General features: G+C 36.0%; 1 long non-coding RNA gene across 7 annotated transcripts; it reads right to left on the bottom strand.

The window, feature by feature from the left end:
- Positions 1–16,321: 16,321 nt before the first annotated feature.
- On the bottom strand, positions 16,322–21,688 carry LOC102579837 (uncharacterized). Of its 7 annotated transcripts, none has more exons than XR_368657.2 (4): positions 21,603–21,688; positions 21,224–21,496; positions 19,092–19,299; positions 16,322–18,917 (listed from the first exon to the last, which is right to left on the bottom strand). It is a non-coding gene; the product is annotated as an uncharacterized lncRNA (long non-coding RNA). The 7 variants fall into 7 exon arrangements; XR_368656.2 differs by having other exon boundaries at positions 21,224–21,520; XR_001471923.1 differs by having other exon boundaries at positions 16,322–17,666; positions 17,812–18,917; positions 21,224–21,688.
- Between the last annotated feature and the right edge of the window lie 330 nt (positions 21,689–22,018).

Consider the following 22,018-nt stretch of genomic DNA (forward strand, 5'->3'; position numbering starts at 1 on the left):
TAAAATGTTAAGTTTAGGGTAAAAGACTAAATTGAACACATTTTTTCATACATGAAGGACTATTTCAATCACCTAGAATATATTGAGGACCAAAATAAAGCAACACCAATACTTCAAGGACCATTTTGATCATTTTCTCTACTATGGAAGGCTTAATTATTTTTTTTGAAAAAAAATAGGTGAGTTGCCTCTATTTTTGCTAGATATTTAGTCATTTAAAAATATTCTTTTGTCATCTGATGTGACATCCATTCCTATTTACTTAAGGTAGTAAATATTGTACTTGTTCAATGGATATGAATTTTAAAAAAAGTTTCTTATTCAAGACATGTGAAATTTATGTAATAAATTTTTTTGGATCTAGTCAAAACCTTTTGGGATATAGACTTTGAATTATTTTCTTTATTTTATAAAGAATAGTGACCAAATGTTTTTGACTAAATTATGATTTTTATTATGTGCATTAAAATTGATCTCGGTAAATTCATTTAGTCCTTATGTTCCTCAAGCAATTCTTTCCCTTTTACGAGAAATTTGTGACATATGTTATCGCATTAAATGGTATTAACCATATTTCCATTTTGTTTCCATTTCAGATATGGCTGAACGGGAACATGCTCAAATTACTCCAAGTGGGAGTTCTCAAAGTCGAGCAAAGAGACAAGGTAGAAGAGAAAGTCGTCATAAGACATATTTTCGAGGGCGTGAAATAATACAAATTAATGTCCCAAGGGCAACACAAAATCTGTCAAGGAATCAAAGGACCATTCGAAGGGATAAAGAGAAGAAATTTAAAGAGTTTGAGTCTTTGAAGATGTCCCCTAATATTTCAGCATGTGATTTTATTCACCTTTTTGAAATAAAATGGATTGAATTGGCTGATTATAAAGAAATTTCAGATTGGAGAGCCTTAGCTTATTTAACAGACGCTCTCCGTGAATCTTGGGGGTAGTAGATTGACCGATATTTATCATGACATTTGGCCCAACCAGCCTTTTAGGGTGTATATTTGTTGTCTTGAAAACTTGTGGGAGGATTTTAGTCTTTGAATTACTTATAATTTGTTATTGTTGATTTGTTTTTCAAGATATGAATTATGCAGTTTGTTTTGCAAGATATGAATTATGTAGTTTGTTTTTTCTCAGCTTATGTTATTAGACTTAAAAATCCTTGTTATGAAAGTCTTCAATAAATTAATTATACACATTAAGAAATTAGATTTGAATTTTGGTTAATTATTTAGTTTGTAGATGATGATTGGATGCATATGTGTCTCTTCGATTTTACATTAAATATGAAATCTTATGAGAATTGATTTGCTTAAATATGTATGTCGCATGCATAATTGATTAAAAATTATTGCCCTATTATATCTCAATAATATACATGGCATCAAAAAGTATCATTACTGACTTAAACAAAGGTGGAAAACTTAATGGTGACAATTACGACATCTAGAGTTGTAAAATATGTCATGTACTGGAAGAGCCAAATGCTCTGGAAGGTATAAATCATGTTTTGAATCAATCAGATTAGGGTAATTCTGCACAACACAGAAGAGATCTTGAAGCTTACAAATCTTGAAAAAAAAGCTAATTCCACTGCACGTGGAATAATAATTAGTTCAGTGGTTAATGACCTCATACATGAATGTGAGGAATTCACAACTGCTCATGTTATGTGGGCACATCTGCGAGGAACGTATGGGGTTACATAACCCGCCTCCGACAGTTGATTATCAAATTTGACACTTACAAAAAGCGTCATGATCAGAATATCAAACAACACCTTAGGGTGATGTCAAACATGATAGCTCAACTCAAGAGTGTTGGCCATGTTCTTTCAGATGAGCAACAAGTTCAGGCAGTGATTCGGTCTCTTCCCAATAATTGGAACATTTGAAGGTTAACTTGACCCATAATGATAGCATCAAAACCTTTTCTGATGTTCCACGCCATGTTGAACTTGAAGATGAGCGCCTTGGTGCTCCTAAAGTTGCTTCTAATGCCTTTGTGGCAGAGTCAAGTGATACAAAATCTTCAGGTTTCAAGCGCAAGAAAAATTGAAAAATAAATGGGAAGGATAAAGAGATTGAGAAGGACCCTCTAAGAAAAGGAAGAAGCCAAATTCCAAGAAAGACAAATGATTTTTCAAGAAGAGAGACAAGAGTAAAATGAAGTGCTACAATTGCCAAGGATTGAGGCATTTTGCTCGTGAATATACCGAGCCCAAAAATGTAGCATTTCTAAACGCATCTCTAAGTGCTACATATGTTTCTAGCACTTCTTTACTAACTGAATCTTATCCTATGTGGATCGTAGACTCAAGATCCACCGACCACGTGAGTCGAGATAGAGAGGCGTTTGTGGAGTTTCGTCGAGTTTCATCTAATTAAAGGTGGATATACGTAGGAAATAATGTTAGGCTTGAAGTCAAAGGTATAGATACTTGCAAAGTGGACTTCCGTTGGCCGTTCCTTAATGTTGCATGACATCCGATATGCTCCAGAGATTCGACGAAACTTAGTATTTGTGTCTATTCTTTTAAACGTTGGTTTTGATTTGTTTTTTAGTCGTAATGGTGTTAGAATACCGCTAGATAATGTATTATATGATTTTGGACTACGCTATGATCATTTTATCATTTTAGATTGTAATCCTTCAACTTATGACTATTATGTTGACCGTTATGTAATGTCATGTTATTCAAGTAACAATGATATTAATGTTATTACATGGCATGCAAGATTATGCATGTCACATAGGGCTAGATCGAATAAATAAGTTGGCAAAAGAAGGACATTTAGGTTCTTTCACCAAAATTGATATGCCAACTTGTGAAAATTGTCTTGCTGGAAAGATCACGCATAAACCATTTGGGAAGGCTAAAATATCCGAGTTTCCGCTTCAATTAATTTATTCTGATATTTGTGGTCCAATGAATATGAAAGCAAGGTCTGGTGCTACATACTTCAATACATTTATTGATGATTTCACGCGTTTTGGTTATGTGTATTTGCTTTCTCATAAATTTGAAGCACTTGAGTGCTTTAAAAGATATATGAACGAAGTTGAAAATCAATTAGATAAAATCATAAAGGCTTTAAGAACTGACCGAGGACGTGAATATTTGTCAAAACAATTTGAAGAATTATGTGTTGAAAAGAGTATTATCAGACAATTAACTACTCCTTATACATCTCAACAAAATGGTGTTGCTGAAAGAAGGAATAAAACATTATTGGACATGATAAGATCAATGATGGCGCAGACAAATTTATCTATCTCTTTCTGGGGAGATGCATTATTGACTGCGGTTCACATATTGAACCTAGTGCCTTCTAAATCAGTTTCTTCCGCTCCTTATGAACATTGGACTGGTCACAAAACAAACCTAAATGATATACGACCGTGGAGTTGTGCAACATATATTAAAGATTGCTTTGGTGAGTTTGGTAAACTAAGTCCAAAAGGAAAGAAATGTATCTTTATAAGGTACTCTGAATGCTCCAAAGGGTATGTGTTCATTGATGAACTAGAGGATGGAAGTATTATTGAAATTGTATCACGAGATGACAGATTTTTGGAAAATGATTTTCCCAAAAAGGGTGAAATAGATGAAGTTGAGCCTCTCCACGAAATGTTGAATTCAGAAGATTAGGTAATGTTGTTGTCAGACATACTTGATAATTCAATGGATGAATAAATGATTCCTGGTCCAAGTGGGAGTTATGAATCCCAAAATTCTATAGAGGAATCTGAACTTCAAATACGTAAGAGTAAAAGAAAAGGTGTACCTAAATGATCTTATGAGATTGAGGATTATGTTTTCTTGGTATCTCCAACAGAATTGGATGAACCTAATTCTGTGACTGAGGCCTTATCGAGCCATAAAAATATGAATGGTTAAAAGTGATGAAAGAAGAATTAGAGTCCATGAAAACCAATCTAGTTGACCTTCCTAAGGAACGTAAAGCTATTGGGAATAAATGGATTCTCAAAGTTAAACGCAAATCATATGGGTTGATAGAAAGACACAAAGCGCGATTGGTGGCAAAAGGTTTTACTCAAGAAGTTGGAATAGACTATGAGGAAAAAATTTCACTAGTTGTGAAGTTTACCTCCATACTATTACTTTTAGCTATTGTTGCACGTTTAGATCTAGAATTACACCAAATGGATGTGAAGACTGCTTTTCTCAATGGAGAATTAAACGAGGAAGTCTACATGAAATAACTAGTAGGTTTCTTTGTTAAAGGTCAAGAAAAGAAAGTTTGTAAATTGTTCAATTTATGGCTTAAAGCAATCTTCAAGGCAGTGGTACCTGAGATTTCATAAGGATGTGATGTCATTTGATTTCACCATGATCGATGAAGACCGTTACATCTACGTGAAAAAGTCCAATAGAAATTTTGTAATTCTTTCTCTTTACGTAAATGATATTTTATTACCTGGAAGTAATTTGGAGTATGTGAACACTGTCAAGTCATGACTTTCAAAATCATTTGATATGAAAGATATGGGTGATCCAAAGAAATCGTTCCAAGAAATTTTTGAGTTTATCTCAAGAAACTTATATAAAGAAAATATTGGAACGTTTTCGAATGAATAGTTGCAAATCCATGAATACTCATGTAGCAAGGGGTGAAACTTTAAGCCTTGAAATGTGTCTAAAGACTGAAAAAGAAAGAAGACATGTCTCGAGTTCCTTATTCTAGTGTTGTCGGGAGTTTGATGTATGCTATGATGTGTACTCACCCCGACGTTTGTTATGCTATGAGTCTAGTTAGCAAGTATCAATTCAATCCTGGAAAAGATCATTGGAAATAAGTAAAGAGAATATTCCGATACTTGAAGGGAACTGCAGATCATACACTTTGTTATAGTGGATCTGATTTATTCATAAGAGGTTATATAGATGTTGATTGGGTTGGTGACCGGAATGATAGAAAATCAACATCTGGTTATGCTTTCTTACTAAATGGTGGTGCTATTTCATGGAAAAGTAAGAAACAAACTTGCACAACTCTTTCAACCATGGAATCTAAATTGGTGACTTGTGCGTCTGTAGTACAAGAAGCTGTTTGGTTAAAGAGATTCTTTGAGCATTTGAGCATTGCAAAGAATTCTAAGGGTCTCTTGATTCTATATTGTGATAGTCAAGCGGCTATCGCATATACGAAGGATCCTAAATATTACAACAAGACCAAACACATTGACATCAAGTATAACTTTGTGAGAGACATAGTGGCAAGTGGAGAAATAACTTTGCAATACATTCCTACACGTGAAATGATAGTTGATCCTTTTACAAAGGCCATTTCTAGAGACTTGTTTGAAAAACATCTTAAGGCTCTAGGTTTGTATAGAATATAATGATATTTTAGTATTGTAAAATAACTTGATTGTTATAATATTCTCTTCTATATAATACTATTGGATTTATATTCAAATATAATATGCATGTGATAATTTGTAAGAAATAAACTGTGTTGAACAAGTCGCGAGATTGGCTCTCTCACACGAGAAATTGCCTCTTACGTTGGGAAACGTGAAGAGATGAGTTTCACCACCATATTATGACTTGTTTTATGAGCTAGACAAAAGTTTCTCTAAGAAAATGAATTTGAGGATCACTGGATAAGAGAAACTAGGGCTAAACATCTTGAGGTGTTTAGACTAAGGTTTGTATGATGTTGGATAATCAAAAGAATGAGACACATACACCAATATAAGGTGAAAACATCGTAGCACGTGTTTCATACCACGTGTGTCGAGTGATCAATAGGTCAATGAAAGAATGGTTTCCTACTTCTTCATTGTGTGAGACCAGTGTTTTAAAAGACTCTGTTGGGACTCGCCCTGGGGTGGGGCTCTAGCAAAACGCCTTGAAACTATAGTGTGGGGCTTAGTTCTATAAGACTTACTCCCCAAGAGCCCGATTGTACGCCCTAAACACGCCCAACGCTCGGGGTTTGCCTAACAGATCTTACACATAATAATAAGAAATAAGAAGATTGAGAGTAATGAGTTCACGATTTGGACTCATTTAGGGCTTTATTTTAATAGATTTTAGTGTCCTCAAATGCATATTTTTGTCTCAATAACTGATATAAATCATTGAATTTCAGGTATTTGGACTTAGGGACAAAGCATGGACACTATTGAGCAAAAAGGATCAAGGCAACTGAAAGAACGAAGAAAAGAAGGCCTGAGGATCGCCTAAACCATTGGGCGAGTCGCCGAATGGACTGGGTCTCGCCTAAAGTTCCAGTGTGCCAAGCCCTGAAGGAGAAAATCAAGTCGGCGATAGAAATGAGCAGACATCGAGTCGTTGAACAGTTCCGTGATGCAGTGCCTTATCGCCTAGAGTTACAGGACCTCAAGGATGCTAAAGGCAAAAGCAAAAAGGCGATACAAATGACCAAAGGGCGGATCGCCGAGTGGATTGACAATCCCGACTTATTGCGACAACTGGTCCTTCACAGCACACTTTTTGACAACTACAAATACTTGTTTAAAATTTTAGCTTAGTATCTCAAATCATAGTATTGTTCAGTTTTTTAAGTTTAGAGTTTAGAACTGAATAGAGAGAATATTTCCTTAGCTTTGAAGATTTAAAGATTTCCATCTCTAAGAAATTGGAAGTGGGTGTTGAAGATTATTTATCTTATACCTTTGTAAAGACTATATCAATCTTACCCAGTTGATGAAAACACAACTTGGTAACGATTTTACCTTTTTACTATGTCTAGCTAAAACTCCAATTCTTGGGGTGTGATTATGGGTTGATTTTAACTGTTGGGTATTGTTAATTGATAGTTTATTTACTGTTTAAAAGTGATTTCGTTCAGTAATTGTGGTTGAATTTAATGGGTTGTAGTTGCGAATACAATCTTAACTTCATGTTTTTGGCTTGCTTCTCGAGAGAGGTTTTTAAACCAAAATTGTTGAATCGATGGTTTGTGGGTATTGGGTTGTCATGGGTTCAGCTCGAGAGAGTGAATCCTAAACCCTTTTCCACACATTCAGCTCGAGAGAGTGAATGGACTAAAGCGAAGGTTGTGCTTCATTGCTACTTATTGGTGTTCGAGAGAAACTAATTTGATTCTGGGTAAATTGTTCGAGAGAAATATTACCCCCACTAAAGTCTAGCTTATTCACTGATTTGCAGCTGCTTACTATTAATTGCAATTACCCAGTTGTTTACCTTAGCCCATAATCCTATCATATCCCAAGAATCCATCTCCATATTCGTATTTTCATGTTATTTACTATTTTAGTTGATAATAGAAACAAACCCCCTTTGATATTTGACACTTGTGTCACCCCAAACTTGAATTATATTTTTCTTCGTAAATGTTTTTAGCTATGATTGACTTGAGCATATTTATGATTTTCTATTGATTCTTGAGTACGAACCACTCCCTTGGGACTCGACCCCAACTCACTAGTTGGGTTATATTACTATTGAACGATCGTTGATGCTTAGTATTGGATGAAACATCTTTGATAGCGTTACCTTTAATCAAAATGGCACCGCTGCCGGGGAGTGGTGTTAGTTGAGAATTTTTAGTTAAGTTGAATTTTGTTCTTGTTAGTTACAGTGAAACTTACTTAATTTTTAGTTTTGTTTTGATTGGTTGTGTGTTAAAACAAGAAGTGTGAGTGTGAACGGCAACAATGGCAGCCAAGTAGGCAATCAAGATGACATCGGAAACCTCAACGATGTCAACGAGCCTCATGCTAATGACCCCCAACTTATGGGAGGTATTGGTGCCATTCTCTTGCCTCCGGCTGAAGGGAATGTGGTGTTCCACATCACGAGTACTATGTTGCAACTCTTGCAACTAAAAGGGCTTTTCAGTGGGTTAGCTAATGAGGATCCCCATGAGCACATTAGAAACTTCGTGGATGTATGCAGATCATTCTCCTTCAAGAATATCTCCCAAGAATCGGTCCAGTTGAGGTTGTTCCCGTTCTCTTTGATGGGAGAAGCGTGCAAGTGGCTGGCTGAATTGCCACGTGAATCAATTACTTCGTGGGAGGAGTTGGTTACTACATTTAATGTGCGATTTTTCCCTCCTTCGAAGATGATGACTCTTCGGGACAGCATTCAGAGCTTCAAGCATCTAGAAGGCGAGCCAATTCATTAAACTTGGCTACGATTCAAAAGGTTGGTGCTTCAATGCCCAACCCATGGCTTGCCTGATAACGTGTTGCTGCAGTATTTTTACCGGAGTCTCGACTCGATAAATAAGGGTGTTGCTGACCAACTTTCTCCGAGAGGTTTGATGCAGCAACCTTATGTGATAGCAGTTCAGCTCTTGGATGGCATGACTACCATAAATAGGGTGTGGTACACCCGTGAAGACCAGGTCTCCCTTCTCACGTTCAAGTTGACGAAGGAATAGATGGAGAAGGACCATGAGAGGGACTAGAGCATGGCCAAGATCATGACACAACTTGACATTTTATCTAAAAATGTCATGGGAGCTGGTGCTCGAAGTTTCAATGCCGTGGGTGTCGGGTGTGCTAATCCGGATGAGTCTAAGTTTGAGGCCTTGTATAATGAAGAGGTGAATTTCCTAGCCAACCAAGGCGGTGGTTATCGTTCAAACTACCCGAGGCAGAGTGGTAACCAAGGTTGGAATAAGGATGAAGGTTGGAAAGATCGAGATCGTGAATGGAGGGACTGTAATCCAAATTGGAAGAATGGGGAGAAGGATATGTATGTGCCTCCCCACGAGCGCCAAAAGCCAAAGGATTTAGAAGATGGTCGGTCTGAGGATATACTTTCTCATATCCTCAACAAAGTTGAGGGGTCAGACAAGATCTTGAAAGAGATGAAAGAAGACGTGTCGACCCTTAGCCAGACTGTCACCTCCAATTCAGTGTCGATCAAGTAGTTGGAGACCCAAATGGGTCATATTTCGTCTCATCTAAACCCGAGATAGCAAAGGGGGTTGCCTAGTGACACAATGGCCAACCCCAAGAATGAGGTTTGAAGGTGGACTTGGGTTATGCCACAACGTTAACTAAGGCGCTGCTTGGGAGGCAACCCAAGTTTTATTTTCTTTCTTTTTAAGTTTGGAATAATGGTGTGGAAAGTGATTGAAAAGTACAGGTTGGCGAGCAAAAAGTCCACTCGGTGCATCGCCAAAGAGGTCAGCGACCTCGACTCAGACCGCCGTTGGACTCAAGACATCTTCAAAGTGGAGTCTGTAAAACTTGGTGATCCCAGGAAATTGTCGGCGAGTCGTCGACCAGGTCGGCGATGGCGATCTTGTCCGCCGTTTGGACTCCTAGATTAACTAGAGGTCCTGTAAAACTCGGCGAAGTATGTTTACACTCGGCGGGTCGCCGAGTGGATCGGCGGGCATGACTAATGTCGCCGAATGGGCTAGAACTAGACGGTTTTTAAAGGCCAAAGGTTTTAACTTTCAAACTCTTTCACTTTCCCTCACTTTTAATCATCACAAACTCACACCCGCACTCTAGTTTCTATATTTCTTACACCTTCAAAGTATTTTAGTGGTTGATTTGTTCTCGGATTTGGATTACATTGCCGCCTAGCATTTCAATCTTATTTTTTTATCGACATTAAAGGTTAGTTTTCCGAACCCCGCATTTACTTTTACATTTGTACTCTTATACAATCGATATTATCTTATTGAAGTATGTTGGGCCTCTCTAAGCTTAATTGTTCTTTGATTGCCTATTTTAATTTGATAATCTTACCCGTATTGTTTTGATTATTGAAAATCCCGTATTCTTGTGCGTTGAAATGATTTAAATTTTATGGGGTTGTGCTTGCATGTTGTTTAGTTTGGTTGGGTGAAGTCTTAGTAGCCCGTATTTGTGCAAAAAGATGTAATTTACTCAATGATAGAGCGGGTGATGTCCTTCTTAAGGGTAAAAGTCATCAATTGGCCAAATTTGGGAAAACCGGGAGAAGTCTGAGTATCCCGAGGTAATGTGTGCTATGGGTCTAGTGTTAATTTGAGTTTTGCATGCTTTGATTTTGTTTTCGGGGGCTGCAGGGTTGAATTCGAGAAGTTGGGTTGAAAGTAGGCACATTGGGTCGTTTGGCGAGCTGGGTGGAGCTCGCCGAACCACTCGACGGTTCACCGAAGTTCCCCATCTCGCCTTTAATTTCATGCTTTAATTGTTGTGAACTCTGCAACTTTCGGCTAGAAGTCTGAGGTCGCCGAAGGCACTTGGCGACTCGCTGTAAGTCTTCTTGATCACCCTTTGTCTGCACCCCTGAACCTTTTTTGCACTGTAACTTTCGACGGTCTAACCCTTGCTCGCCGAAAGCTGTCGATGATTCACCGAAAGGCCTTTACCATCGCCGACTTGCCAAAAGTTTAGAGCCAATCCTTTCGGCGAGCCCGATCTGGCTCACCAAAGTGATTCGGCGAACCACCGACTGGATCGGTGAGTCTGTCTGCAACTGTTTTTCTATGGATTTGATTGAGTTGTTTCTAACTTTTTCCCTATATTTTGCAGACTTGGCTAGACCAAAAGTTGCTGGGAGAAAAATGCCACCCCGGAAAAGAGCACGGGATATCAAAATAAATGAAGAGGGAGTCAAATTCCCCCAAGAAGGGGAGACAAGAACCTCCACCTGGAGATAAAGGAAAGGACAAGAAGCCCATTTCTGACAGCAAGACTACTCTTCGAGGCCCCTTTATTCCTTCATGGGCCCAGGGATTCTATGCAGCTGTGCAGACCTTTTTGGCGGATACACCCTTGGCGATTTCTAGTGGGTTTGGCACTGCTGTTTCTTCTGAGGTGACTCCGGGTACTGAGACCGAGGACCAGAGTGATCCACCGGGCACTGATGCCCAGACAAATGGAGCAACTATGTAGACATGACCCCATCTTTATCTCCCTCTCTGTCTTACTTTCTGACTTTTGGATACTTTTGTTTGCATTTAAGGAGAAATGTTTTATTTGTGGTGGGGTGAGGCCCACCTTTTGTGACCTGATTAGTTTTGTTTATATAATTGGGTTTTGAGCTTTATCTTGTGGTTTACACTGCTTTTGTGGATGTTTGAGCTTGTGGCTCCTTGTTTTTAATTGTAAATGATTTTTGACCCTTCCGAAAAATTATCCCACCTCTTGTTTGTGATAAATGTGACTGTTCTCTTGCAAATTTGAGTATCGATTTTGTTCAATACCGATGACTTGAATAGTGCTCACAATTGAACAAAAATGAATGTGTGGCTACGATGAGGCCAAATGAAGTTGTATAGTCAATATGTGAACTCTTTGCATCTCGTTGTGACTAGCCAAGTATCGAATTGAGTCTCTTGTGATGAACATTGCACACTAGCGAAAGTGTGGAGTCTTGTTTGACTTTGGTGTCAATGCCTTGTGTGATGAGCTTACCATGAACCATGTGTGATGACACCTAGGATTTGCCCCGTTGGCCCGTCTGACTAAGTGATGCAATCTCTTGATAGGATCTTAGGCAACTTTTAAGAGAGAAACAATTTGACATTATTCCTTTTTTGTGGCCAACCTTGTGAGTGTGTGAACTCCTTTTGAGCACCCTTTGAGCCTTAACCTTTTCTTGGAAAAAACATGATAAAAATATAACCTTTCTTAATCCATTACCCATAATCCTCATGATTTGTGGTTTGTTTGAATATCCAACTTAGGTGAAAAGCCTAAGTTGGGGTGTGGCGAAAAGAGAAGGTAAATCAAGAAGTGCAAGAAAGTCCCCTTTTGACCCATGGTTTTGTAAAAAAATGGAACCCCTCCATACAAAAAAAGAAGAAGAAAAGAATGGCAAAGAAAAAGAATGAATGAATTGTGGAATAAAGTTGAAAAATGCAAAAAAAAAAAGGGGTTTCCAATAGTCCATGGAAAGTGAATGATGGGATGACTTGTAAGCACAAATGAAAATGATGAAGAAAAGGAAAGGAAGTGTTGTTCACACCACATTTCATGAGGACTATAGCCATTGAGCCTATATGATCATACCTTTGCACTCATCCCCATTACAAGCCTTGAAAAGACCTTTTTGATCTTGAGTGAACTGAAACAAAAGTTGGTTGGAAAATACGAGCAAACCTATGGTTGAAATCATACATTGTGTTCATCTTTGTGAGTGTGAGCGTTGCATTTGATTCCGGAACTTTAAATTGTTGAACTATTGTGTGTGAATATGGAATCATCCTTTGTCTGAGGGTATTTGAGTACCTTTGTTGAGCTTGAACTTGCATTTGAAGCAAGTATTGTGAGCTTGAGATTCTTTGGTAATGGTGAGTCACAACTTGAATCTTTGATTGCACAATTGATCCTTGCATGAGTAAATTGAGTCTTCTTGTGTGCATTCATGATTGAGTCTTGTGTAGCACTGTTTGAGACATCATTTTGAACTGCTGAACTTGAGTTTTACTTGAGGACAAGCAAAAAGTTTAAGTTGGGGGTGTTGATGAGTCCACGATTTGGACTCATTTAGGGCTTTATTTTAATAGATTTTAGTGTCCTCAAAATACATATTTTGTCTCAATAACTGATGTAAATCCTTGAATTTTAAGTATTTGGACTTAGGGACAAAGCATGCACACTATTGAGCAAAAAGGAACAAGGCAGCTGAAAGAATGAAGAAAAGAAGGCCCGAGGATTGCCTAAACCATTGGGTGAGTCGCCGAATGGACTGGGTCTCGCCTAATGTTCCAGTGTGCCAAGCCCTGAAGGATAAAATCAAGTCGGCGATAGACAGGAGCAGTCGGCGAGTCACCGAACAGTCCCGCGATACAGTGCCTTATCGCCCAAAGTTACAGGACCTCAAGGATGCTGAAGGCAAAAGCAAAAAGGCGATACAAATGACCAAAGGGCGGATCGCTGAGTGGATCAGCGATCCCGACTTATTGCGCCGACTGGTCCTTCACAGCACACTTTTTGACAACTATAAATACTTGTTTAAATTTTTAGTTTAGTATCTCATATCATAGTATTGTTCAGTTTTTGAAGTTTAGAGTTTAGAACTGAATAGAGAGACAATATATCTTTAGCTTCGAAGATTTGAAGATTTCCATCTCTAAGAAATTGGAAGTGAGTGTTGAAGATTCTTCATCTTAGACCTTTGTAAAGACTATATCAATCTTACTCAGTTGATGGAAACACAACTTAGTAACGATTTTTACCTTTTTACTATGTCTAGTTAAAACCCCAATTCTTGGGGTGTGATTATGTGATTATGGGTTGATTTAACTATTGGGTATTGTTAATTGATAGTTTATTTGTTGTTTAAAAGTGATTTCATTCGGTAATTGTGGTTGAATTTAATGGGTTGTAGTTGCAAATACAATCCTAACTTTGTATTTTTGGCTTGCTCGAGAGAGAGGTTTTAAAACCAAAATTGCTAAATCAATGGTCTGTGGGTATTGGGTTGTCATGGATTTAGCTCGAGAGAGTGAATCCTAAACCCTTTTCCACACATTCATCTCGAGAGAGTGAATGGACTAAAGCGAAGGTTGTGCTTCATTGCTGTTTATTGGTGTTCGAGAGAAAATTTACCCCCACTAAAGTCTAGCTTATTCAGTGATTTGCATTTGTTTACTATTAATTGCAATTACTCGGTTGTTTACCTTATCCCATAATCCTATCGCATTCCAAGAATCCCGTCTCCATATTCGTATTTTCGTGTTTTTACTGTTTTAGTTGATAGTACAAACAAACCCCCTTTGATATTTGACACTTGTGTCACCCCACACTTGAATTATGTTTTTCTTTGTAAATGTTTTTAGTTATGATTGACTTGAGCATATTTATGCTTTTTATTGATTCTTGAGTACGAACAACTCCCTTGGGACTCGACCCCAACTCACTAGTTGAGTTATATTACTATTGAACGATCGTTGATGCTTAGTATTGGATGAAGCAACTTTGATAGCGTTACCTTTAATCAGAGAGCAACTCAAATAATAAGTTGTAGTATTACATTTTTACTATTTCGTAACACTATGAAAGTGATTATATATTACGTAACATTTCTTTTAAAAATACGTAGCGAAATTTTATGTTTTCACTTATGATTGGTCTTCATGGTTTTGTCATATGTCTCAAAATTATCATATTTTATTTAGCTATTTGAAAGTAATATTTATAATCATGATGGAGTGATATTTTTTTATTATAATACTAGTAAGTTTTATTGATTATTTTCTTTTAGGGGGTTAATTGTATAATATGATAAAAACATTTTTTTTAGAAATAATGATTCTTTTATTATTAGAAAGTTAAGATGTTAGATTATTTATACTTGTATAATGATGTTAGATTATTTATACTTGTATAATCATGTTAGAAGTTTTATTTTCTATGAGTTTCTTTAATCATGTTTGTAATTATTTCAAACTATTGATGTATTTTTATAATTCTGTGTCATTATATTATTATACTATATTGTAAATTAAAATTTCAAAGATCCATAAGGCTTAAGCCCCACGTCTCAAGGCTTACGCCTCCCCCTATACTAAGTAAAATGCCCCGCCCCACGACCCCACCTTTCAAAATACTATGTGAGACCCTGAAAAGTTAAAATGACTTTTCAATGAAATGCCCTTTGACCTTTTGTTGTTTCTTGAAGTTTCAATCGATGTAGCTACTTTAGCATGTTACTAATAGCCATGAATGATTCAACAATGCAGTACATGTGAAAGCAGTTGAATTGGATCAGATAGATTCGAGTAAATAGGAAAGACGATTAATTGAGTAATAAACTTGTATACACAAGCCGGCTATTGCACTAAACATATAGAGTGTAATTGTGTGTATAAAGTTAAACATGAACTCGAGTTAACCTCTTTAAGAGGATGAGGGGTCGAATAAGTAATTATTGAAGTATTGAATGAAGTCTGAGGGTATTGTGAGTAATGATGTCCTTATAATAATAATGAATTCTTTCCACATGTGATTGAATTCCTATGTAGGGCTTGTAAAACCTTAAAGGTAAGTTCTTGATACTCACATGTCGCACGAACTATTTGTCGTATGAATTGTGTGTTTAGTGATGTTGTGTTGGTTTGGGCTTGTCCACCATGTGCGAAGTGGGAGATGTAAGTTTTGGATTGTGGGTCGCCCATGTGGACCGACCCAACCCGATTTGACCCAATCCAACTCAAGATTGTCTTTTTTCTAAATAAAAAAGAAGAAGATAAATACTTATTCAAAAACGGGTGGGATGTAACTGTTCCCACGTTAATATGCTCTCCTTTTTAAATCAAGTTTATTTCTTTTTACTTTTTAGATTAGTGAAGACAAAAAAACAACAAAAACTCAAAAGAGAACAAGAAAATCTTCTTAGATTAAAGACGCACAACAAAAAGAACATTTAGTTTGTGAAACGCTATCTTTGTTTCCTAGTGATTCAAAGAAGGATTTGGAGCAAATCATCCAGTTCGTGAATTTCATTCCACTGCAACAATCAAAGGTACACAAATCTTATACCAAATGTTGTTTAAATTCTTTCAGACACTGTAAGTCTTTGTAGAACTGATCACATTGACATTTTAAATTGTTACTTTTTCTGTCCCATATTAGATGTACACTTTCAATTTTTCACGGTAATTAAAAAATCATTAACAAATTGATCAACTTTACTATTTTACCTTTTGTTCATATTAATTAGCCTCTTGAAAAAAAATATATTCTTGGGTCATCAAAGTTTGTTTAAACTTCCAAAGGACATATTAATTGTAGGGGTATAATGAGAAAAAATTAATTAATTCTCTCCTAATTTAGTAAGTGAATCAAGTAATATGAAGCAAGTATTTTTAGTAAAATGTCCATTTAATATGAGATGGAGGAAGTATGTTTTTTATATCCATGCGTTGATTTGACTTGAAGAATAAAATAAAAGATATCAAATGGTGATCGATTTATGTGAGTGGAGGTGACACTTTACTTCTTCATTGCCTGCAATTATGTAGGCAGTAGACATTGGTATAAATTTTGTAAATTAACAACCTCAAAATGTTAGAACTTAAATCACAAAAAATAAATTCTTGGCTTACATCTTCATATTCATTAGCTTCTGTGAGAAGATAGTAATATATGTTAGCAATCAAGAATAATTTTAAAACAAATGTATAAAATGACTAGTTGTATATCGAAAATGGCTAATTGTATACCGAATCAGATGGCAAAAAAATGAGATGTTTACTGCGAATTACAAATAAAATAAACTATGACTATAGCATTTAATTTGAATTAATAGTTTGTTATTTCATACAATTTTTCCTTTTATCTTTTTAAATGATTTGCGTAGTTATTTGATCACAAAGTATAGTACTAAAGAACTAATTCAACATCCCTTAATTAAGGAGAACAGACAGAATTATATTTGTTAAAAATACACAATAATATACATATTCACAGATATATGATGCAAAGATATGTCCAAATATAAGATCTCCAACTCTCTCACTTGTTGAAGCACAAGATTTATTTTCACAGCTGATAGTGTCAAAAGCTCCCGTCCATAATTTTCCTACAAATACATGAGGATCGTGTTGTATCATTGTCTGCATTTTTTTAAATAAATAAATTTATACGACTTTTCACCGTGTAAAATTTGTATATATGTTGTAACCAACATTCTTCAGACTTGTATTTGTTCTTTACAGTATCTTGAAAATTCCTCTGCATCCAAGCATAGTTGATCTTTTGTTTACTTGATAGGTGTGAAGCATTGTAGTGATCCTAGCAGAGCTATGTGGTGCATGAAACACTACATTGGCTGCTGGAAATAACTTGTATATCTTTATCGGTACCTTATAATACACCAAAAACTTGCATTTATATGAATCTTTTCTATATTCATTTTGTTAAGTTCAAATCCATTTCAACAGTGAAACAGTCGAGGTGCATGCAATCTTACCAAAAAAAACTCATAAAAGGGCATAGGTTCCATATTAGGCAAAAAAGAGAAGAGAAGACTCACATGAACTTAGTTCTCATGGCAGTATGGAGCCTCTACAAAGTATCCATAAACAGTTGGGAAGAGGTCACAACATTCTCATATGTAACCAAGGGAGATGGATATGGATGATAATTTGGAGGTGCTACTCTGAGTAGGACTGGACTATTTTCAGCAGAAGATGATGCCATTTTCAACTTCTTATAACATGTCATTAATCACTCTAATCCTTCTTTTCTCAAGAACCTCTAAGCTGCAGACTCCAGAAATACAAATCAACACAGCCATAAATACCACCAAAATCACAAAACAAAACGAAGCTCAATTTCCAAGGTTAACTTAACATGTAAAATGTTAGTGATAGAAAACAGACAAAAGAGCATCATTAGAGACTAATGAGTTCAAAAACAGAAACCAGTGGTAATTATACACAGTCCAAAACATGGAAAAAGATACAAAATACTCATAAGAAACAGACAAAATCAGAAACCAGAAAGCAAAAAGAAAGTGGTAGATGTACAAAAAAAGAAAACACATACAAAAGCAGAGAAAGAGAATTGCATATCTGTATCACCATGAAAACGCCACTGGAAGAACTGAATAACGACAACAACCCCATTATGTGAAGTAACTCCAAGTACCATAACAAAATACCCAAACCCCAACAAAAGCATAGTTGACACAGCCATGAATTGTCTCAGAGTACCAAATATAGGACTCAAGAAAACCTATAACAAAACTTCATGAATCAACAATAGAACTGGAAAAGTGGATGTGAACATCAGAAAGTAAAACATAGCAGTAGCTAAATCAAATCAAATATTTAAAATCAGCACAAAATTTGAAGGCTATCTCAAATTGAGGAAATCGTACGAAAAATTGAAGGCACCATAAATCTCCAAGTTAGAATCTTATTACACATGACGCTTGCGGAGATGGGATAAAGCTCAGAAACACCAAAAAGTGGTAAGTTAAGAAAGCTCGAAAATTCAGAGAAGTCCAAAGTCTAGAAGAAGAAGAGGAGTTGAAACAGAGGGAAAAATGGAAAAGCCAAAGGAACCCCAAAAAATTAAAATTTTGTTCTGTCTTATCACATTCATTTTCCTTCAATTCTATTTGAATTCTAGCCGGATAAATAGAAAGACTTTAGGTCAATCTAGTACTATATCACGTTAACATCGCTTGCCGACAAACAGATAACTTAAGGAAATTGATAATCTAATTCCTTTAGGAAAACGCCAAAGGAAAGAAATGACACCAGAGAAAACAATAATGTAAACCAGAATCAGTCAGAAGGCACATGCTTATACAACTTGCCAAGAGCAGCTGCGCGAAGACGAATAGGTGCTACACAATAACTCACCACATTTTGACATCCCTCATTGCCCAGTCCAACATTATTTTTAGGTTGTCTCCAACCGACATGATCACGTGCTGATGGAAGCAGCAGAGCTGGGTCAACAGAGCATATAATCATATAGATACAGAGTCAATACATAATCAGTTATTTCCCAATACTTTAGTCATAGGATCCGGTGTCTACATCCCAAAAAAGACTCGGAGCCTAAAGAAAAGATATTTCAGTCTACAAGAAGAATGTCCAAGTTGTTACACTGAGAAATAAAAGAGGATAAAAAAAGAGTTCATTCTGACCAATGACGGAAGCCACTGAAATCAGAGTTTACCAAGAACCTTGAACAAATGATTGAGCACAAGACTGCTGGAATACAACCTTGATATCACACTATTATAGATAAGGCTCACAATATTTACAATAGACACAAGCGTGTCGTGCAGATACACTTATCCAAACATTGTTGCAGTAGTAGTGATAATACAACCCAAAAAGTTAAAGAGTGTTGGGAGTTTTTAGTTACAAGATGATGGTATCTTAGTCTAGAACAACAACATGGTACAATTGGAGTCCGCGTAAGCTTCTCCAGTCGCAGTATTTATGGCACAGTAAGATGTCAAAGTACCTAAAAGTTGATCGGTAGAGATATTGGCAAGGAAGTGAGAAAGATACTACAGCAAAAATTTGAGACAGAATATACTACATTAATTCCACAAATTTACAGCCAAAGGTGATAGTTTTATGGTGAAGTTATGTTAATAATGAACATTTACTTAGACGAAGGTGTAATACAACATACCTAACTGAGTGTGGCAATCCACTTGACGCAAAATTTGAATCCCTGAGGCAGCCCAAAAACTTGAAAAAGTTGAGTACCATCTCTGTTACTTCCTTCTCCCCAACTTCTTATAACAGGACCTTCATACCAAGTGAGGTTGTGCAGATTGAGAATCCCAAAAGTTATGGTGTTTTAGTAACCAAAAATACCAAAATGAGGAACATACTTCCTGTAATTAAATGTAAGTATATCAAATTGAATCATTAAAGTAGTCATAGCTACTTTGATGTCATATTATAACAGAAAAATGTGAACATACAACTGAATGGAGTTAAACTTAAGTACTCTGGAAAAGAAATGAAGCAGCTTAAAAACTTAAAAATATAAAAATCAGTTGACATTCAGAGCAGAACATGTATAATCTCTTACTACAAAGAGTACACAAGTGAAAACAGTTGACATTTCGATCCGACAGAAGTGACCACCAAATGGAACTTCCTAACTGATTTGTACACTTGCCCATAAGAACTCGAATATAGACAACACAGAGTATACTTTGATGTAGAAGCCAAAAACTTAAAAATACTACTTGGCGTCTGTAGACATTCTGAACATATCCCAACTTCTTCACTATTCAATGTACCCATGGGGACATTACTATTTTCTATTGCTGCAAATTATTGAAAAGTGCACATGCTACAAATAGTCAGCGTAAGATCCTCGTATAAGTGTATGAACTTTATTATTTCCACTGACCGCATATTTATTTGAAGAAGGTAAATGAAGGGGTTCAGATAGAAGAAAATATATAGCTGAAGCTCTAAAGCAGCCACTAGTTATTCGTTATTGTTGACATGTTTGCCTTGACACAGTCGAGTGAATTTTTACTAAGTCATCGACCTTCGGAACACTTAACATTATGTTGTCTAATTGAATTTAAAAAAGCATAATAATGAACTAATGAGCCTTCGAAATAGAGGTTGAAAGACTAATATGAATCTTATTAATGTAAGGTCAATATGAAATAATGGCTGGAATAACTTAGGAGGACCTGTTGAGACAAACTCAATTTCAGTATCCTTGGTTCTATCAGTTATGGAGTCTTCCTCTGGTTCTTTTAATTTCACTTAATTCCTCATTACTGATCGTTAGGGAAAATACCATGTGTTGTAATGGATTCGTAGCTCTCAGAAGAGAATAGATTCTTAAAATTACTTATCTAAGCAAGCCTTACAATTCTTCCGTTTCCAACCCCTTAATATGTTATTATCAGAACTAAATAGGCATGAGTATCTGAAATCTAACAATAATCCACATTTCAGCTAGACATATTTAGTAAGCTCATACTGGTGCTTGCAGGGGCGGCTCAACGCAATCAGAGGCTAAAGCGAAATTTCAACTAGAGGCCAAAAATCTAAATAAACTTCATATGCATTAATTTTTTTAAAAATAAAAAAAACTTACATTTTTAAATGCAAAGTATACTTAATATATTTTTATAAATGATTTATTCGATTCCTTTTTCAATTATTAGCTTTAGATAAAATTTTATCAATTTCAACGTTGAAAAACATTTTCTTACTCGGACAATTATTATATGAATTGTTAACTTAGAATTTGATTCAAGAAGTTGATAATTTTGTATACCCCACATTTTACTATGCTTGTTGTAATGCTTGAAAATCTAAGAAGAATAGAAAAAGAATTTACAATTCACTTTGTTCAACACTTTTCGACTATTGATTCATATTTTTGATAGAATATTACTCTAACTTATCAAAAATTTAAAGAAAAGTGTGTAAAAGGAGTTAAAAAGAATAAAATAATGTGAATATTAGCATAGAGAATGTAAGAAAATAAAACAATTTTTTTGATTTCTTCTATTTAAATGAGATTAAAGAAGAATAAAATAATAATTGTTTTAAAAATATATATTTTATCATAAATAATTAATCTTTTCTATAAAAAAAAACAACACATAATTTATTATTGTTAAAAAATTGAGCCCCCTAAAATTGGGGCCTAAGGCCAATGCCTTATTCAAAGAAGCATAGAGCCGGCCCTGGGTGCTTGTCAAGTTAATTGTAACATCCTTTTAGAAAGGGGAAAAAAGACCGACTAATTTGCCTAACTTCACCGACAGGTTCACTAACCTTTCACAACTTCTTCATTGGCGTGGGTGGTTCAATTGAGGCATCGCTGCTGGAAGATTCAGATTCAACAAATGTTGCTTTCATCTCTACCTCGCTAGCATCGAACGATTTGGCCTTTTTAATGTTCCTCTCGCTAGTGCCTGGTAGAGATACATGTTCTTTTTCCGTGTAGGACAGAACTGTTAGACTTGACTAAGTAACATTAGAGTTTGTCCAGGATGATGACTTTCTCAGTTGAATGTGAAATAGTCTTTTCGACAACATTTGTTGGGTCTGATCAACACGGAGAAGTTGGTTCTGGAAGCAAAAAGAAATCGTTTGCAGAAGTATATTAAGTATATATAAACACAGACACTAAGAAATATAAGTAAGAGGTAACCTTGATGCAGGTTGTGTCAAATATGTCCTCTGCCTTCATGGAGAGAAGTTTTTCGGCCAGATCACCAGAAATGAAGACACTTGTTGAATCATCACCAGAATAAAACTTTTATTCAATAAAACCATAGGACTTCAAGAGTCATCAACATTTGAAAACATCAATACGCAAGCGGAATTACTAAGTCTCTTTAGCCAATCTTAGACAAGAACTTAAAACGTACTAAGGGACACGGCCCTTTATAAATGAAATGAAACTTAAGTGTCTATTACAATGACTAAGAAACTTCTAAACATATTCCTGAATCTTGAGGACATACCAAAGACTTGGAAGAGTGAAGCAATCCAAGCAACTCCAAAAGCACAATCTCCTCCTAGTTACCACAACCTAAACTTGTAGTAAAATAAGAAGAAAGGGGT

This window comes from Solanum tuberosum, unplaced genomic scaffold (assembly GCF_000226075.1).
Source record: "Solanum tuberosum cultivar DM 1-3 516 R44 unplaced genomic scaffold, SolTub_3.0 scf00464, whole genome shotgun sequence".
NCBI classification, from domain to species: Eukaryota; Viridiplantae; Streptophyta; class Magnoliopsida; order Solanales; family Solanaceae; genus Solanum; species Solanum tuberosum.